General features: G+C 36.1%; 1 long non-coding RNA gene across 3 annotated transcripts; it reads right to left on the bottom strand.

Annotated features, from left to right (window-relative positions):
* Nucleotides 1–1,276: 1,276 nt before the first annotated feature.
* On the bottom strand, nt 1,277–3,966 carry LOC107916879 (uncharacterized). Of its 3 annotated transcripts, XR_005926493.1 has the most exons (4): nt 3,738–3,966; nt 2,665–3,442; nt 2,439–2,548; nt 1,277–1,434 (listed from the first exon to the last, which is right to left on the bottom strand). It is a non-coding gene; the product is annotated as an uncharacterized lncRNA (long non-coding RNA). The 3 variants fall into 3 exon arrangements; XR_005926494.1 differs by having other exon boundaries at nt 2,449–2,548; nt 2,665–3,966; XR_001689628.2 differs by having other exon boundaries at nt 2,665–3,961.
* Between the last annotated feature and the right edge of the window lie 1,495 nt (nt 3,967–5,461).

The raw sequence follows: 5,461 nt of genomic DNA, 5'->3' as shown, positions 1-5,461 counted from the left end.
TAGAATTATTAAACTCATGTTTATATTGTTACGAATAAATTCATGACAACTCGATACTTTGTTAACTTATGAACATACTCACCTACCAAAATCCATTCATCTCTTGAATATATCCCTATGTCAATTCAACTGATTAAACAAATCTTAATAGGCAAATATGTTATTGCACATACATACTTATTAAATCGAAATAATCTCTTGTACGTATCCCTATGTCAATTCAAACAATTAATTAAATCTAATAAGCACATAAAAGACTACGTGAGGTAACAAGGTATCCCTACCTTGAAACAGTTTAGTAACAATAATCTTGCAAGTTATGCAAGGCAAATGTATCGTCAAATACCGTTACTAATTTAACCCTCAGCTACCTTAGATGATTAAACATGCACTGATTAAGTACTGTGTTCATTAATTACAATTTTAATCCATTTAAATAATTAATTCATTAGCTACCTCACAATTGTAATGCAAGAATAACTTAGTCATGATTTTACTTAATCAAGCTTCTTACTGAGGCCTATAACAACATAAACGCAATTTTAACAATTTTAGCAAACGAAATGCAATCAACTTAACACAAATTAAATTCAAGCTAAATTGATTAAATTAACCATTCCAACAACATAAATATCTATAGATATGTTCATCATAACAACAACAAAAATTAAAGAGATAAAGAATAAGAATCAAATCCAATGTTTTTCCGTGGCTTGGCTAGTTTGCTCCGTTCTTCCTTCTCTGTTGTCCTCATCGACCAAGGCTGCTATGAACACTTAATTGGTGCTCCAAATGGCTGATTAATGCCCCTTTTCCAAGAGGAGAAATCGGCAAGAGAGCAAGGGAATTTGGAATGGAAAAGAAGAGAGAAAGTGGAGAGAAAAGAGAAAAGATGTGAATGCTTGAGATGTGTTTCAAATGACCAGCCTAAGGAGTTTTTATAGCTGATGAGGGCTGCTAAAAATAGCTAAAATTATCAGCCAAAGTGCCCTCCCTTGGTCGGCCACACATGTGGCAAGGTTGATAGTTTCAACTTTGCTAATTTAGGCTTGGGGCAAATCTATAAAGCCACCAATTGTGGAGGGGTGATTTTGCAATTGAACATGTCTTCAAGGGCCTCTTTGTGAGCTAAATAATCAGCTAATAAGCTGATTTGGGTCAACATATGGATGATTTTGGGCTGTCCACTTCTTGGCCAGTTCGATTTACTCGGTTCGGCTCAACTAGACCATTTTTTCATAATTAATTAATAATAATTTATGTAATCCAAATTAAATTGGATATAAATTAAAATTAATTATATCATGAATTAATATACATAATTTGGACTGCCTTAGGCTGAAAATTTATTTCGCCTTGATGCTTCAAAAATGGCTTCTCGATTTTGTGCTTCTAGCAGTGTCTGTCGAGCCAATTTTCGCCCTTTGTGCAAATCTGTCGAAAATGATCAAAATCAATCAAAATTTATTATAAAATTAATTAAAATTAAAATTTTTCATAATTTAAGTACAATTTAATTATTTTATAATAATTATATATTTTTCAATAAGAATCTTATCGAAACTACATAAATTTGAGTTAAAAAAGGCATGAAAAAGTGTGTATATTCTCGTGTTTTCAACTGTCTCTTATTCAGCTGTGGTTAATGGAAATATTGGAGAAACTTTAATCCAACCAAGGGACTTCAACAAGGTGATCGCTTGAGTCCATTTTTATTCCTAATATGTGGAGAGGGTTTATCGTGCCTAATGAGACTAGCAAAAAGAGAAGGGCTTTTAAAAGGTACCAAGGTTAGTAGGAGCAGCCCAAAGGTGTCTCACTTATTATTTTCAGATGATTGCATCTTGTTTGGGGAGGCAACAAGAAGGGTAGCTTTCGTAATCAAGGACATTCTACGTGAGTACAAAAAAGGTTTGGGTCAGTGTGTTAACTTTGACAAATCAACTGCCTTTTTTAGTAAAAATAAATTGGAGAAAGATAGACAATTGGTGGTTAATCAGCTGGGAGTTTGAAGCTCAAACGACCCAGAATGATACTTAGGGTTGCCAAGTATAGTTGGTAGAAGAAAAAAAGATTTTTTTCAAGTTTTGAAAGATCGACTAAAATAGCGCATTGATAACTTGAGTATCAGATACTTGTCTTAGGGTGGAAAAGAAGTTTTCACTAAGGTTGTTTTACAAGCTATACCAACATATTCAATGGCTTGTTTTTTATTACCAGAACCATTATGTGATGAACTGGTGCTGTTGGAAAAACATGTGCCTTTTAAAAGAAAATGGACGTTTAGGTTTCCGAAATTTAAGTCAATTTAATATTACGTTATTAGCCAAGTAAGGTTGGCGTCTTTTTAATTATCCAAATTCTCTATTGGCCAGAGTTCTTAAAGCAAAATATTTTCCGCATTCGAATTTTCTAAATTCACAGTTTGGGAAATTTACCTTCATTTACCTAGAAGAGTATTTGGGCAGCAAAGGGTCTTCTTTGAGATGGACTTTGTTGGAGAGTTGCAAGAGGAAATAAGATCTCTATATGGAATGATTACTGGATTCTAGGGATTGAAGCAGTTGGTTGGCAAAACAGAGAAGAAAATGATGAACTCCAGTTAGTCTCGGATCTAATTGATAGCACAAATAAAACAAGGAAAACGGAGTTAGTCACCAATACCTTCCAAACGAAAATTGCCCAAAGGATCTTGCAGATCCCTCTTGCAGAAGCTAACCATGAAGATTTTCAAGTGTGGAAAGAAAAACCTTTTGGAGAATACTCAATACGGAGTGCCTATAAACTATTACAATATGCTAGCTTTGGATCCTAATAGTTAGTTAATACATATCAAAATCAAAGACTTCTATAGAAAACTATGGGATTTACACCTACCATAAAAAATTACATTAACAATATGGCAGATCTCCTGAAACTATATACCTACACTAGTCAAGCTTAGACATAAGCGAGTGACCACTAACACCAGATGTCCTCATTGTTGCTCTAAAGAAGAGGATAGCCACCATGTGTTTAGACAATGCCTTACAATCATTGAAGTATGGAAAAACCTTAATCTCTCTTAGGTCATAACTCATATGAATTAAAATATCTGGGAGTAGCTAACCTGGGTTTTTGCAAAGAGTACTAAGAAACAGTTCTGGATGTTTTGTTATGCCTTATGGTTCATTTGGAGCTCACGGAATCAGTATGTTCATGAAAGAAAAACCATTTTAGATAGGAATTTGTCACAAAAAATTAGAAGATACATAGTAGAACTCAAAGGGGTACAAGAAAAAAATCTTACCTTTAATACTGAAAGAGTTCATAACCAAATAGGGGCAACAATATGTACAACAGTATAGTTTGATGCAGCCTTCGACACAAGAAATTCTATATTGGCTTAAGGTGTAGTGGTTCGGGACCAGATGGGTTTGTTAAAAGCCTCAAAGACGAATCTCTATTATAATTTCTCATCCCCGTTTGCAGTAGAAGGTCATGCAGGGTTAGATGCCATCAAGTTAGTATTATTAATGGGTTTAAATTCAGCAACAATAATGGGAGACTCTAAAACAGGCATCAAGAAATGTCAATCGACAAAAGTAGACAAATCAGTACTTTGAGCGATTATTAGAGATATTCAGAGTAAATGAACTAGTCTTCAAGAGATCACTTTCCAGTTTATCCACAGATCGGAGAATGCTCACGCCTATAAACTAGCAAAAGAAGCACTAGAAAAAAGGGAAGAATCATACTTGGTGGGGGAAGCGCTGAACCATAGAGATCTGGTTCTGGAAGAAAGATGGAGAAGAAATCCAGACTGAAATCGTTTTGCGGTGGAGAAATGGAGCAGTCAAAGATAACAAGTACATGGAAAAAGTTTTAGGGAAGAGCTATCTCTGAACAGACGTGGCTGTTGACATGAAAAGACGATAGGATTAATGGTGGCCAGGCTGCTCGATTTGACTGGAACTTTTTATTAATTATTTCTTTTTTGCATTCACTATTTTGTTTCTACTTTTATTTATTTCAGTAACGGGCTAATTACAAAAGATAAATTGTATGCCCTTTTTTATTTATTTGTTTATCCAAGTGGACCTAAGCACAAAATTTTTGGGTATTAGTTTTTATGGTGTTCTAATAAAAGCCTAGTCAACTCATTAAAAAAAAGTTTTAAGCTCGAACCTTAATAATCCCTCTTTTCCTCTCTCTAATAAAATTATAAAAATTAAATTGTTATAATTATTTAGAATTAGATATTAATATTAAATTTGCCCATACGTTAAAGCACCTATCATTTTAATACCATTCAAATTTTTTTAAAAGTCTTTAAAAATAAAACTTATATCTCAAATAGGTTTGTCAGGATTTGGGAACCGATAGAACGAATGACCAATAGGATCTGAACCTTTGACTCGGATAAACCTAACTCAAATAAAGAATGTTCACCTACAGGTGCAATCAGCTGAGGACCTCACAGGATGCAAGATGTTCGCAAAGATAGCACGCGTAAGCCTCGCACAAACAAGGTCGCAAGAGGGAGCTCGTGTAAACCTCAAATGGACGAGGTCGCAAGCCATGTCTGCGAAGAGGACCCCTTCCCTCGTGATTGGTAGGTGTAAGGCTTGTTAGGAGAGTCAGTCCCAGGGTTAGAAAGGACTGCATGCTCCATAGGTAAGCGTCCAATAAGCCAGAGGAGGCCCTGAAAATGTCTGCACTAGGGATAGGGATGTTAGTGCCCTTGGCCTAAAGGCCAAGACAAAACAGGTGACCTTATTGTGAGCTATAATAGTAACAATAGGAATTATGTATAAATACCCACTGTGTTTCCCTTAATACAACATAAGCAAATATTACTCAATAATTGGTGCAGTAAATGTGGACTACTTCCGATCGATAGATTTTCTCTAGTTTGATTCAGTTCTTTTCAACCAAAAGCGAAAAATGACTCACCCCAACGAGGCCTTTCCCTTCCTCCCCTCCTCTGGTCAGGTAGAAGCATCGAGTCCCAACCCTCAACATGACGAAACAGACTTATTTTCCACCTAGTTCATTGACAGGCCTGAAAACCTCGACAATATGATCTTTCGGGGACCTTCTCTTTTCCTGGACCTTAATCTCTTCTCTAGTCAGGGAATGCCTTATTCCCTCAACCAAGAACCACTCCCACTATAGCTTCAGGCCCTTTAGGAGCAGATGAAGTTCATGAGGGAGTAGATGGTAGCCCAAGAGGCACGGTTTGTAGAACAACAAGCCTTTGAACAGGAGTTGCTAAGGAAGAATGAGTAACTATGCTGAAGGCATTTACGAATAATTTGGGATCCTAGGGAAATGCTACCACCCAAGATGAAGTCCTGAGCACTTAGGTGAAGAAGTGGATGAGTGAGATGGATGAACTTCGTTGTGACGTGCGGGCCCTGTACCCAAAATCGTAAGACATGGACTAGCTATTCTGTTCTAACAACCCACTAGCCCCCGA

The sequence above is a fragment of the Gossypium hirsutum genome, chromosome A01 (genome assembly GCF_007990345.1).
Source record: "Gossypium hirsutum isolate 1008001.06 chromosome A01, Gossypium_hirsutum_v2.1, whole genome shotgun sequence".
NCBI lineage: Eukaryota > Viridiplantae > Streptophyta > Magnoliopsida > Malvales > Malvaceae > Gossypium > Gossypium hirsutum.
This window is presented reverse-complemented; position numbering and strand designations above follow the sequence as displayed.